Source organism: Magallana gigas, chromosome 2, assembly GCF_963853765.1.
Source record: "Magallana gigas chromosome 2, xbMagGiga1.1, whole genome shotgun sequence".
Classification (NCBI taxonomy): Eukaryota; Metazoa; Mollusca; class Bivalvia; order Ostreida; family Ostreidae; genus Magallana; species Magallana gigas.
Genome location: NC_088854.1, coordinates 125,001 through 141,186, shown reverse-complemented (window position 1 = coordinate 141,186; position 16,186 = coordinate 125,001).

Below are 16,186 nucleotides of genomic sequence, written 5' to 3'. Positions count from 1 at the left end.
TATAGTCAGGCTCCATGTTTTCGAGGGCACGTAGTTCGCTTCTGCCACGGCAGCATTTCTTTCGGCTCCAAGGACCTCCAGGTCAGCTTGAATTGAGGCTTGCTCTTTTCGTAGCTTGGCTTCCTCCCGTGCGTGCTGCAGCTTAGCTTTGGTCTCTACCGCTTCAAGACGTTGCTGCGCCAGGGAGATGGAAGAGGCAGCAAATCGACGAGACCCAGCGCTTCTCCTTGATCGAATAGACCTTCTGTCTTCATGGTCTGCAGGTTTTTGGGAATATCGAGTCTCTAACTTCACCTGTATATGCCTGGGACTCTTCACTGGGACTGAATTGGGGCTCTTCATCATGACAGTTTTGGGACTCATAACAAATGACGACATCTCTGAGTCTAGGTCACGCACAAACTCACTGACTTTGTCCATGAGTAAGTCTGTCACTACTTTCTGTGATACTTTCTCTCTTTCACTCTCCTCTGTATTGGAGCATTCCAGAGAGGCCAACAATTCTTCCTGAACTCCGCAATACTCTTTAGCGAGGTTGATCAGTCTATCTCGTTGGAGATGGTAAGATTCCCTAGAGTCAGTAGCCATTTCTTTCATCTCTGCTTCTATTTTCTTGCGCACAGTCCTCTGTCTAGTCCAAAATTTTGAAACACATTGTTCGAAGAGAGCTCTTCCTGTCTCCGTGAAAACAATCTTCCTTCTGGGACGACCACTGGTGTCCTTTTCTGTTGGCTCCATAGTTGCCATGTGCGCTTGTAGAGACAGTCTTTTTACTATTCTGGATTAAGTTTGCACACTTGTTTCTATACTTTATTAGTAAAAAGCTACAAAAGACAAATGAATTGTTGTTACAATACATATACATTTAAAGACATAACAAGGGCACCGCTAAGCGGAGCATCCCCTCGCGACATTAGTTAATGTGTGTAGGGATGCATTATTTAGCAATATATAGTTATGTTAATGAGAAGACCACATTCTACTTACCCTCCATCACTGCAAAAACTACATTTTCTTTACCTGTACTAGATCTAAATCCAAAAAATATCAAGTTGTTGATTTGTACTGCTTACTTTCACTTTGGTTTCAAAGAAGTGAAGCAGAAGATTGATAACTCTTACTCAGAAATTTCGATTGATAACTCGTATACAAAATTGATTATGACATTGATTTAATGAAATAATAATTTGTAATAGTATTTATGGTTTGGACAAGCACATGCATTTTTTTTTGTTATTTTACAAAAGTGTGAAATCTCTGATACATAATTTTTAGTTTTGAACGAATTTTGTAAAAATGTATGCCCCCCCCCTCCTTTACAATGGTGTAATTTTATCTTAGTTTTTGCATTAAAATTTGACCAATTAATATGACATTGCATTTGTGTTAATCCTTTACAATGAGGCATATTTGTGCAAAGTTTGAGGAAATTCTATCGGAAGGTTTTTTATTAATCTACTAGAAAATTGAAATGGAGTGCACACACACACATGCATACATACACACACACACGAACACACATACGCACGGTAGCGATGCTATATCCCCTTCGCAACAAGTTGCGCGAGGGGATAATAACGAAGACAATAATGCGGCTCCATACATTTCCGTATATAAATGTATTAATGACTCAAAACGGCTTTCCATAGATTTTAGTTTCATCAGCAACCACATGTTTAGCATACCCTTCCAAAATAACCACAGGGGCTTGGCCGTTGGATAGTGAATTTCCTAATTATTTGTTCCCGAAGAAAAAATTGATTAAAATTGGTAATCTTATGTGCATTTCTGTGTATTGCAATAAATAAATTCACTGAAACCCCCCGTTTCAGTCATGTTAAAAAAGTGCATTCAATGTGCATTAAAAAAAGTAAAGGGACGACACTCGCCATCTTGGATTTATAGGGGGTCCTCGTTTCAAGCTATGTTTTAAACAAGTTCTTCCATTTCTCCAACGATTTCTGACTAGATCTAGGTTGGAAAATATACAAATGACTTATTCCTATCGTCTGACTACATCTGTATGTTGCATAATAAACACATCGTTCCGAAATGTACTAGAAACTTATCGAAAGCAACGGAAGTTTACTTTTTAGTGACGTAAATTCTCTATATAATCACTGAGATGTTCCGAAAATGTATGATAAATCTAGAGAGAGCAAAAATTCCGCGAAAAGATATTCCTCTTGGTTTATCCAATGCTTTCAGATCTCCTCAGTGATTACATCGAGAGTTTGCATCAACTTCCGTTGCTTTCGATAAGTTTGGCAAGTATCTAGTACATTTCGGGTTTCTACATACTTCAATTTCCGATTAACCTTATTTCCAAACTTATACTGTGAAAACAATTAACACCATTAAATTCTTCATTCAATTTACTGCTGATATCGATACTTTACTTGCCTCAAACTTTCTCTTAACACGCTTACCAATCTCGGAAATTGAAGTATGTTGAATTCACGTCGAGCTCGAGAGTCGTCATTTTTAAATATAAACAAACTGCACCACTTCACTTTGGTGATGGAGTTTAAAAGAATATCAGAGGCTAGTAAAGTGTTGATGTCTGTAGTAAAATGTCTTAGAAATTTTTCGGAATCAAATATTTGTATAGAATATGTTCGGAAATTAGGTTAATCAGTCCAAAACCAGCGCAATTTTTAGTGCGCCGTAAATTGCAGTTTTTTTTACCATGGAAGGCACTGTAGCTCCCAGGTCGTCCATCCGATTTTTTTTCAGACCGGGAGCTACAGACCTGCAGCTAAATATTCAAAGAATGATTCCTTATTACTTATATTTATATAATTTTAGGCTATCGTACGATTTAATCTTTCAAATATAAAAAAGCAAACCCCGCCGGCGCCTCAAGTTGGCGTCATTTGTATTGTGGGCTATATAGTACAAAATCGATACGTAGACACTGGATAATGTAAATATAATGTCCATAACATTTTCTACCTTAATTGAGAAATTCATACTCTGGGACAGAGAGGTTTAGGCCCTCCGGCTAGGTAATGAAGTCATGAAGTAAAAATGTATTAAATCTTAGAAAATCTTCAATTCCACACGTGGAACGATGTAGCGACCATTGAATTTACGAACATATGATTTCAATCGAGACTGTTGATAGTCATGTTTTATAAACTTTTTTGTCTGTGGTTTGGCTCGACTTAGAATTTGTTCGTTTCCCTTGACTCAAATGGAAAAGTATGGTGCTTTACGATGCCAGGAGCATAGAGTCCGTCGTGCTGGCACCTACAATCCCGAGATCCAATAGCAACAGCAGTGAAGCCGTTGTGCCAATCATAACAGTCTTCATATCTGCATTGGCAGAATTGCGAGTCCAGCCTCAGCATATGTTGGCGGACAGTCATCAGTCGTAATTATGGGTTGTTTGGGTTAATTGTATTCAGCGCGTCGACGCGCTCATCTCATCTCTTTTAACGTATTTAACAATAAACAGAAAAGTATGGATTGCCTTATGCGGGTGTAATTTTACAAAAAGAAGGATTTATCTTTGAACTAAAGCTGGAAATATCTTTGTTTTGATATAACGAAAGATTTTTTAGGGTGCAAGGATAATTTGAAAAAGATTTAAAAGGTTTTTTAGGTTATTGTTTACACTGCTAATTTAATAATAAACAGAAATTTATGGGATCTTTAATTTATGTTTCCAAAATATCATATTTCCATGAATAAACTCAGAAACAATAATACAAATTCGTGTACATTTTCATTGGAAATTTGCTTATATTCTGTTCATAAATATGAGAGAAAATAAAAAATAACAATAATTATTATACATATCAACTTAGTACTTACTTAATTTTGTCTTCGTGATGGAAAAAAATATTTGATGCAAAAATTCACATTATATTTCTTAAGAGAGTGATGATGTTTTATCGTTGAAATTATAAAATGTCCTATGGACCCGGTTTTACGATTGAATGAGTTCCGTGTATTGTCTCTGTAGCAAAGACAATACGTGTACGTTAATGAAAAAGTGTTGAACTCTTTCATAATATGGATTAAAATTTTTTATGAAAGGTATACATTTTTATAGTCTCAAAAAGGTTTAGTATGATTAATTTGACTGTTATATTCAATGCAACTTCAATTTTCTGTTATATTACGGGTGTATGGGAGGCATTCTAACTGAGGTGAGGGCCTTTCCCGAGACACAGTTAGATTGTTCTAGCCAAGGAAAGTGTTGTAAAATTAATAGCGTTATTGTAGACTTATAGCTTTGTTACGTAAATGTCAACAATACGGTGTGTCTATGAATTGATTTAGGAAATGTCCGATATGCAATGTCAACAATTGACAAACTTATACAAAAGACAAGATGCACAAGGCATGGTGTTGAGTCACGTTATGTCCGCCGTCAGGATATGTCCGCCACTTTTTTGAAAAAATCGTCACGTTATGTCCGCCATCACGAAATGTCCGCCACCTTTTTGAAAAAAATCGTCACGTTATGTCCGCCATCACGAAATGTGCGCCACTTTTTTCGAAAAAATCATCACGTTATGTCCGCCTTTACAAAAATTCCGTATATTCCCCCAAAAGTCACTACCATATGTCCGCCGCCTTCAAATTTCAGAGAAATTGTATTAAGTGCATGCACGTCGCTTAAAGTGTCAGCATTGTTTTTTGGAAAATGTATGGGCTAATGTCCGCCACGAGGTTTTGAACACACTACTCTCTCTATTATTTCTAAATATAATATTTGCTATCCCATTGTGTAATATTATGTTTGCCATTTATTGATCTGAAATTATTTTCAGAATGAGAATTTTATGCATGTATACACATTCTTTTGTAATTTACATTGATCGTATTAAATAATATACATAAATGTACACACTATCTCCAAACGTTGAAAACGTATGTCCGTCAAAAATTTGGAAAGATCGTATCATGTCCGACGAGAAAATTTATTGCATAATGTCTGCACATAGGAATGCACGTTCAAATCGTAAGTCGGAACATTATGTACGCCGCATTATATAGACTATTAGTTCGTTTAACGCACACGATGCACACGCTAAAAATTGTGAAAAATCGGGACAAAATGTCCGCAAACAGGAATACATGTTTAAATCTTATGTCCGACATTATTTAGTGCACTCCAATTTTCTAAATGTCATTTTATAATGTCCGCCATCATGAATGCATGTGTAAACCGTAAGTCGTTATGTTCGACATAAAAAAGTGTTATCCTATTTTTAAAGTTACGCCGCATTAACTTTTGAAGAAATCATAAATGATTATGACCACGCTAAAATTTGTGGCATAATGTCTGCCGACTGTAATGTATGTCATAGCATTATATAAGCAATTTCAAATATTCACCTATTTTCCAAAAGTCGTAATATTATGTCCGCCGTTATATTTTTAAAGGGATTATATAATGACCAAGCTAAAAAGATTCCTAACACAAATGTATGTTTCAATCGTAAGTCGTAACACTTTATCCGCCATTTAAAAAGTGCTATTTTTTAATAGTCGTAACATTATGTCCGCCACTGAAATTTTGGAGAAATCGTATTATGACCACGCTAAACATTGTGAACGTTGTTCATAATGTCAGCCTACCTAATTGTACATGTATGTCGAAACATAATGTTCGCAATTAAAAAAGGTTGCCTTGTTTCTAAAAGTCTTTACATTATGTACGACGCATTTAAATTTTAAAGAAATCGTATTATGCCCACGCTAAATATTGTGAAAGAACGTGACTAAATGTCCGCCAACAGGAATGTACGTTTAAATAAATATTATTAATAGTTATAAGGATAAATAGATGACAAAATCTGTATTACGTCGTACATGGACCAGAAAGCAGACGTTGGTGTCTTAAATGTTACGAAATGAATTTTTTGTTTTTATTAGGAATTCGAGATTTTGTAACTTGATGGATGTGCCATTTTTGGCCGTTGTTAGACATGTTCTGATTGCTGTTAAGAGGTAGCTTTTCGAAAAATGTGAAAGGCCCTTAAAAGGGCCGTTTATTGTCTACTCCAAGGAGCGACCTTTTACAGTCTTGCTTATGGAAAGCAGGAATATGACAGTCCCAGCGTCGTTAAAATGGATTTCGTCCGGTAGATAGTGTCTGGGAAACCTGACGTCTATTCTGATGAAGGTTCTGCCAAGGATTTTCTTCCTCTTTCCTTCGAATTCCTAACGTTGTAGAGAAGAACGGAATTTTCCCCTGGAGACTATCTCCGTGAAGAAAATATCGGGTTGTCGGGGGCGAAATCTCTTATTCTGTGGAAGAGGCTTATCAGGCAGTCGATGACAATAGACGGCTCTGCTCCACTGGAAAGGTCGTTACCCTCCAAACAAACGACAACGATGTCCGGGCTGTATCGCGCCATTTTGGAGATTAGGTTTGGGCATATAAAAGAAATCGAAAAATAAAAGAAACTATAATTATGAAAGAAAACTTAAAAACAGAAATTAAGAAAAACCAGACAATGAAAATTAAAGCGTACGTCTTGGAAGACTAAACATTATAATAACTTAATGATTGTTAAATTCATCCCTTCTATAAGAAGATAAGTGAAGATATCCATATTTTTAATCATGAAAATGTTTTAAATTAGATAAATTGAGTGAAGTTGAAGTTACACGATCCGTTACGAAATCGTTGCCTTATAAACATTCACATTCTGCTTGAAATTTTATGAGGCTTAAAGTTAAAGATATAAAGTTACTAATAAAACATTAACTCTTGTAATCACAAATTGTTTTAATTACTTTACACACCACGAAATTAATTATGTGGCACTTACCTGATAGTCTTCATTCTTCTCTTCAACCTGTCACAGGTCGCAGCAGGGGTCGAAGTGTATGTGTGTGTCTACCTGCGGCCAGTTGCAATAATCAGCACGTTCTCTATTGGATGATTCATTCACTTGATTACTTTAAAATTAATTTTCGAGGGATATGGATTACCTGAAAGACTCGATCCTAGATGCTAAATGGGGAATGACATTTCGTATAAGAAGTAGTATTGATTATCTTTTAATCTTAAAGTAAAAATAAACACATTACAAAGCCGACATGTTTAATTTTAAAATATGATTTTTTTTAAAGTGTACCTTCATCAGTGCGGACATAATGTGTCGCTCATATTGATTAAAATTATTGGCAAATATGTTCAGTGACGGCGGACATTATGATTATTTATGTTTAAGATTGACGAATATTTCGTAACATCGAACTTTAAATGGCGATTAAAAGTAAAAATAATGAAATTTATAAGGAGGCGGACATAATGTGACGATGTTAAAAAAAAGTGGCGGACATTTCGTGATGGCGGACATAACGTGACGATTTTTTCAAAAAAGTGGCGGACATTTCGTGATGGCGGACATAACGTGACGATTTTTTCAAAAAAGTGGCGGACATTTCGTGATGGCGGACATAACGTGACGATTTTTTCAAAAAAGTGGCGGACATATCGTGACGGCGGACATAACAGCATGGTTTAAAGGAAACTTTGCTGGTCACTCTGAAAAGGTGACCATCGCAACACTTTACCAAATGAGAGTTCACGAATAGCTGATTGCAGGAAGGATTGGACACAGAAAAGACGCATAAGGCCATACAAACGAATTTGATCTTAACAGCAGTGCATGCTTTGCGAAATTCCTGACGGCCCACCTAAATTCAGAGTCTCAATGTCATCCCCCGTAAGGTCCAAAAGTACAAAAAAAAATACCAGTCATAAAACCCAGTTTATAATGTTTATGGTAGGTGCTGGCACGATATAGAACCCCTCGGTAATCAGAAAAAATCTTAAGACTTTTTCTTGAAATTCTTTTGATTTAGAGGATAAGATTTTAGTTGTTCTCAGTCTCTTTAATTTTTATGGTTGCTTGTTTACTGTCAATTTCAGCTCGTTGTGCATGTCTTTTTATGTTTAAAATGAATGTTATTTCCCCATGCATCGTTTCATTAAAGCTGCTTGGTCCGATTTCATATCAATTTTTATGCACGCTTTTAAACGATGGTTATGCTTAGTATATGTTTAATAATAGACATTGCAGTAGTTTTCCCAGTCAATTAAGCCAAATTTCAATGAAGAAAAATACGTACACATTATTGCTAACAAAACAAAGGACATAAAAGGGTACCGCGTTATTTCGCCTCATGTTAAATTTCACCCCTGACGACGAGACGGGTATGGTTGTATTACGACTTTGTCATCGCATTGAATAAAGGTCGAAATGATCAGACAAATTACAAATTAACATGTGTAGGTTTTGTTCGCCAATATTTCTGAAGTTTTTTTCTTTACAATCGATGCAGAGCATGCGTGTTGAATTACCCCAATCATTCGGGGGACGAAACCAAATGGTTTCTTTTTCTAAACATTCCCGTGATGCATTTTGGTTTGTTTTTTCGTTTGCCCAAAGAGAAATTATTTTTATTTACTTTGAATATTTCTAACTTTGAAAGGAGATTGATTCTGCTGGTGTAAATAGGAGAAAGTCCATAACTTTCTACGATAAATGGTTTGTATCGAAACAAATTTGATACTGTAATAACAAATAAATCGGACCAAGCAGCTTTAATAAGCAACAAGGAAATGTATTTTGAAAATTCATATCGAATTCTTTTCGACCATTAAATGAATTGTAAAATGATGGCAATCTCCGGCGTAGCTAGAGAGTAATCTTAGCGAGATGAGATTCGTCGAGACTGAAATAATTCGACGGACGTCCCTTCCGAATCTCTAACCAATGCTACACAAAGTGATTCGGGAAAATTTGTCCCAACTTTGCCTTGTTCTTACGATAGAAAAATATTGAATCAACTGCGTGCTTAAACTTTTTACTTTGAATGTTCTTTTAACTTCCTATTAACATCAGCATTTATAAACATTTTCTTCCGTTTAAAGGTTTAAATCCCAACATTAAATTGCTTATTTTTCAAATCATTTCCACGTTCATTCGAATATAATTCTTAATAATAAAATAATTACTAATGAAATTAACTTAAATAATTCTTACTTAGTATTATGATATACTTACCTTCAAAAGATCGGTGGTGTAGTGTTATTCCAGTTTGCTATAAATCCATATTTTTAAACAGGTGAGTCAAAGTTCAGAAGAAAACACACAGAAATTAAACCAAAAACGGTAAAAATAATGTTTTCAAAATCGGACCTCAACACAACAATAATCCGTAAATTCTAAATGTAAACAAATCACTCTTTATATATGACATATGTCACGTGACAAAAATAAACTCCTCCTACAAAAGATCACGTGATTTATTTTGACATTGACGAGATGCAACTGAGTTGCAATTTCGCATATGTCCCTATACCCTAACCCTAACCCAACCCTTTGAAGAGCCTCCAAACCAGTTCCCCTTGATATGTTTTTATCAGATGATAATTTAATCAGTGGACACGTTGCATGTACTTTGTCGTCCAGTATTATAGAAACGAATTTACTTTGGTCTAGATCCGGGCTTTTGGAAATCATTGGTAGGAGAGGAACTATGTCTGGTGCACTCTCTTTCCGTGATTGTGCAAATTATCAATCTAATCTTGACGGTCTAAATCCTGACATACCTATTAAAGTGAAGAGACTGTCAAAATCCGGAGAATATGACATTTGTGCAATTTTGTGCAGACACACCACACTTAATGAATGAGATTATTCATCCCGTTTATAAGTCTGTAGTGTCTGGAGGATTAATGTGCCAAAAAAGTAACACTGACAATAGGCAACCAGCAAATGATTATATAAACACAATTCGTTAAAAAAAATATGAAGATGAGGACAGTTAGTTCTCGGGTGGAAATCGTTTCTTGTGGAACGGAGAAGAGAAATCCCTTATTTCCATGGCAATTATTTAACGAAGATCATTTAACAGAATGACTTTCAGAATATCCATTGCTTATACCAATTAGAGAAATGTGTGACAAATCTAAATCGTGTGTGCAAATAGTTAGATCAATTGGCACTTTTCTGACCGAAGAATTGGAATCGAATTTGGCATTCAACGGATATAAAGGTGGTTTTTTCCCGCTTGGAGAACATTTCAACTAGAGTGTGCAAATGAGATATTTTGAAAGGGACGGTAAAATGCATCTAAGTCTGGACTATATTCAGTAAATCTTGGACCAGGACAACAGAACCCAAATAGAAATTTGACATGGGAGAATGGATTCTTATGCTTAGAGGATTGCACGTCCTTTGCATTTGATGAAATGTCCACACCGCCTCTATTTGGTGTCATTACACATGACATGGGGCGGCTAATGCGAATTAAACATTTTTCAATTTTCTTGATTTCCTTCATGCAACGGACTTACAGCTTGGAATGCGGTCTTTGCTACTCCTTTTGCGCGATATTTAAGAAGGCCCTAAAACGATTGTCAAAACCGATAGGTCATTATTGGCTTCGCTGAAGGAAGGGACATGTCCTCAATGGGACGTAGTGTCAGGGAGAACAAAAATGTTACTGCTTTATGTACACATTTAGCCATTAGAGATAGTTTTAAGGAACTTACACATTTCAAAGAGCGTTGGTTTTGATGGATGTAATTGGTAGAGATGTACATACCATTTTGCGCTTAGGTGTACAAGGATTGAAACTTAAATTCTTTCCCGATTGCCGAACAACAGACAAATCTCGCCATAAACGTTTCGTATGGAACTCCAATTACTTATTAAAGATAATTGATGTAGATTGTGAAATATTCGAAGACGATTATGTCATTTTGACACTAGAGATCATAAACTACATGGAAAGAAACGATCTTGTTCATTCTTCCAAGTTTAACACCTTCAAAGATGAGATGGGCAATTTAGTGTTTCCATGGATTCCAGAAATTGCCTCACGGTTAGTTAGCAGTAAATTCAATCGTCATTTCCTGATCGAAGTTATTTCTCTTGCGTTGGTCTACTACAGAATCATTGGTTCGTAAATTTCAGAAAATTACATACATTGCATACATCTATCCAGGCAGAATGCAACAATGTGCAACAATTGTTAAAAAGAAAGAAAATATTATCATAACATACTATATCTTCTGTTACAACATTCAAGGCGCATAGGCTACATGAAAGCATTCCTTTTGCCTTTCCAGAACCAACCGAACCATGCAAAACACAAAAAGAGGATGAATTATTACCGATTGATGAACAAACAACAGAACTCTTAAATGAAAAAAACAGTTATTCCGCATAGCTAAAAATCTGACCCGAAATAAATCCGAAATTGTCTTACCAGACTGTGACAACCTATCAAATCTGCCAGATAAATTTGCTGAATTTTTTGAAGTGAAAATTCTTGGAATTCGAACGAAGCCTTTTCAAAAGAAAAACCATATTAACGACCATTTAAATACTCTATGGGCAGACAGAATGTTTACGGGAACCCCGCTTCTAGAATTTTCAAGTAATTCTGCCGAAGAAGTTTCGAAAATTGTGTTGAAAACAGCCTCAAAGTCCTGCGAATTGGACCCGATGTCTACGAAAATCCTGAAATCTTGCATCGAAAATGTACTACCAATTATAACGTGTCTCGTCAACCAATCACTAGCCGAAGGTGTTTTTCCAGATGACTTTAAACAAGCAATCGTTAAGCCGCTTCTTAAGAAACCGTCGCTCGATAAAAAGTGTCTGAGAAACTATAGGCCAGTTTCAAACCTATCGTTCATTTCTAAAATCATCGAGAAAGTTGTTGCAAAGAGGATCGAAGATCACATCAGTTCAAACACTGTACATGACAATCTGCAATCTGCTTATCGCGTGGCTCATTCCACAGAGACTGCCCTTCTAGGTGTCCATCACGACATTGTGGTTTCCCTTGACAAAGGATGTTGTGCTGTGCTACTGATGCTTGATTTATCTGCGGCATTCGATGTCATTGACCACGATATACTTTTTCGTCGACTCGAGTACTCTTACGGAATAGTTGGCTCGGCCCTCCGGTGGCTACAGTCGTATCTGGGTGATAGGTCACAACGCGTCTCGATTGGTTCAACTTTATCGGAACCAAAGTTTCTCAGGATTGGTGTACCCCAGGGTTCGGTACTCGGTCCCAAGATCTACTGTATGTATGCGAAACCAATCGGTGAAATTTGTCACAGAAACAACATGAACTATCATTGCTATGCAGACGACACACAGATCTACATCATGGTCGAACCCCGTGATAATTGGAACGACATTTCCAATCGTCTAAGTACATGCCTCAACGATATTCAAAGCTGGATGAACGCAAACTTGCTGAAGTTGAACCAGGAAAAAACGGAACTAATGGTATTCGCACCTAAGAACAGATTAGCTGATATTGAAGGTCTTAGTCCTTCATTTGGAAACAACACCATCCATAATACCCCCTTTGTTAGGAATCTTGGAACATACTTTGATACGTCATTAACAATGGAAAAACATTGCAATGAACTATCTAAGTCATGTTACTTCCATCTAAGAAACATCGGACGCATTAGAAATAACATAACCGAAGAAGCATGCAAAACGCTTGTTAATGCGCTTGTGACATCTCGCTTGGATTATGGGAATGCTTGCTTGTCGGGACCAATAAACAACTCACGAACAAGCTTCAACGCGTGCACAACACCGCAGCAAGGCTCATAACATTATCAAATTCAAAATTTGACCATATAAGTCCCGTTTTAATCCAACTGCATTGGCTGCCTGTTGAATTCCGGTGTGAATTTAATACCCTTGTTTATACATACAAGGCGCTCCACGGTGAATCATTAACTTACATGAGAGATCTAGTTCAGCCGTACGTACCACCGCGCAGCCTACGCTCAGAATCGTCTAATTTTTTAGCTGTACCATCAACAAGAACAGTTTTCTATGGTAATAGACGATTTGACAAAGCAGCGTCTACCCTTTGGAACTCCCTTCCTCCGTTTTTAAGAAAATGTTATTCGTTAGGAATTTTTAAGAAATAACTGAAAACCTTTCTTTTTAAAAAAGCTTATGACCTTTAAATAGACTGTGATCTATATTGTTTTACTTTTTATGTTGTACAGCGCCTTAGAGTTTTATATACAGGCCGCTCTATAAGTGTTTAATAATAATAATAATAATAAATAATGTATACATGTAAATTTTATATGTTTTATTAATATTCATACTGAATAAGGTAAAATTAATGTTATCTGTTAAGTTAAAAAGGTTTTGAAACAAGGAATATACTGTGTTTTAACTGCCACAAAAGACTTGTTGATTCGGATAAATTCCAAGGTTCTCAATTAATGTTGATAAAATACAAATTCTTAACTAGAGCTAATCTCCTTGCAAAAAAACTAGTAGCCTAGTACCCGAGGCCTTCCGAGTGCAAGCACGAAGGCCTGGAATCCCCCGTCCAATAGCTGCGCTCAATGTTGAATCCAACATGGCGACTAGAAAGGTAAAATAACATGCACACACTTATAGTTAGACCTGTTTGGCCTTTTCTTGCTGGTTCATACGCAAATTCATAATATGGTAAGACTTGATACAACATTTTCTTTGCTGATTTAGCTTTATACGACCCTGAACCATCGATTGAATGTCCGATGATCATAACAAAATACTTGGATTGATTTTGGGTAATTGGTTAGTACACTGCATGCCAGCAGTTTTTAGTTATGAAGTGAAGGGCTGCAGGTTCAAACCTTTAAATTATGAACTGGATTTCACAAATTCATAAAAAAATAAAAATATTTTTTAATTGGTATTCTTATGTATTTTAATTTTTTTTAACAGCTTAATGAAGATGACATTAACAAAGCACTTGTAAAATTTAATGAAAGAATTGGTTGCAAGATTGCCAATCTGAAGCCTAGACAAAATAATGCCCTTCTGGATGTTGTGAATGGACATGATGTCATTGCAGCATTACCAACGGGTTATGGGAAGAGTTTGATTTAAGAGCTTATTCCATTTGTGCTGCAGGACACTAAAGTCATAGTTGTTGAGCCACTCAATGTGATTATTAGTCAGCAAATAAGCACATTAGACGGTATGGCTGTACAACTTAAAGAGTAAAGAGCTGAATCTGTGCAAAGCAATTACAGATGGGCATTTCTCCTCTAGCTTTATCTACTGCCACCCTGAGAACATATTAGGCAAACCATCAGTGAACAATTTTTTTCAGTGCAGATGTTTTGAAGAGAACAGAGTTGTGATATTCATTGATTATGCCCATTGTATTTTGGAATGGGGAGATGATTTTCGTCCGGAATACAGTAAACTAGTTGAACTTCGAGCTGTGCTTCCTGAGGCAACATTTCTTTTTTTTCGGCAACACTTTCCATCAAAGGTCAGACTGATATCAAACATTGTTTATCTCTGAAGGACTGTAGGATCCATAGTGAGATTCCAGTGAAGCCTAATATTTCAATTACTGTTTTAAGAAGACTTGCAAGCTCTAAGGATGTGACATTGTCCTACAGACATATTCTGATGTCTTATTCAATGAACTGAAAGTTAAATTAGGTACTACTCTTCTGACTATTGTGTATTTCAATTCATCACTGAACTATATAGAATTTGCCTATGAACATGCTTGTCGAGTCTTGGGGAACTTGGTGAACAATGGGAAGAAGAATCCAGAAAATGCCAGAGTTGTTATGTATCATGCATCTGTGGAATATGGGAGTGAAAATGTAAGAATAAAGAAATGAACTCAATGTCTACCCAAATTTTACGAGTATAACCTGGGTTGGGGCAATTTATGCTTTATAATCCGCGAAGCAGATTATAAAAAAGCGTAATTTGCTCCAACCCAGGTTATACGAGTATAACTTGGGTAGATATTGAGTTCATTCCTTATAATTTAATTTTCTGTAATTTACTGTACAAATTGAGTCTATTTTACTTTATTAATCTGTTAAAAATTCAAACATAACATCAAGCGGATTAGAACGATTTTGACGTTGTTGCATTGTGACGTGTCTTGTGACCTGCAAACCAGGTTATACAATTTTATTTAAATTTTTCTATCCAATGAAATGCCGCTTTACAACCAGAATTACATTATTTGCTAATAACACAAGAATCACACAAGAAATCCTTAGTTTAAACAGTTTCACATGAAAAATTAATATGTAAAGCTAATCACTGTACAGGTTTGACTTGAAAGTAAACTAGAAGAATGACAAATTCAACAAGGTCCCCACAACATTTTGTAAATTTACTAATGATTTGTTTATGAAGATGGTGTAAAAAGAATATTTAGAGATGTAAGTGCTATGAATTGTTTTTTATAACAAAATGGTTGAACTTGATCGAATGATCCCAAATTTTTAAGATGTCGGATGCTATTGTAAATCATTAAAAATAGTGATACTGGGCTCAAACAAATGAATTTGATTTTCTACTATCAGCTATCAGAATTGATATTTCATCAGATTTCCTCAGAGGACAGCCCTCTAAGGATCATATTGGCTTCTTCTGCCCTAGGGATGGGAGCAGATTTTGGCCGTGTGGAAAGAATTGTGCATGCAGGTCCACCTAAGAGTAATGAAGGTAAATTTTTAATGAATTTTATCATCTTAATATGTATAGAAATAAGTATTATTCTTTATCAGAATTATCTGAATATGAAGGGAAGAAACAAGAACTATTTAATAAAAAGCATGCAAGATGAATGAAAGTCGTGCTTGTGTAATTGTAAAGCATGAATGGTTTTAGGCTTTGTACTGACTGGGTCTTTCACTTCTCTTTTTAATGCAATCAAAATTAAAAACATAATAAATGCAGTCTTCATGTTTCTTGCTAAAAAATATTTATATCCTGAAAAAGGACAAACTACAAATTAGTATGTAAATGTCATTCTCCTGCTACATATTTAATACTTCTATTTGACAAATGGCTCCAATTGGTTCGAGTTCAATACTGATTCGATTGATAATTCCAACTTTAAATGATATCCTATGTTAACACTTATAGTATCACAGAAATCGAACAAGTTTTTCTTCCAACAGCTTATATTCAGCAAGTGGATAGAACAGGCAGAACAGGGAAACAGGCAACAAAATTTTATTTTTTTAACAACAGTGATGCAGGCAGGCCAGAAATGAACAAGACGATGAAGTCTTTCTGCCGAAATGAATCAACTTGTATGAGAAAAATCCTTAATGATTACTTTGGATTTATGGATGACACCAATGAGAGTGAAAATAAAGCAACTGTTT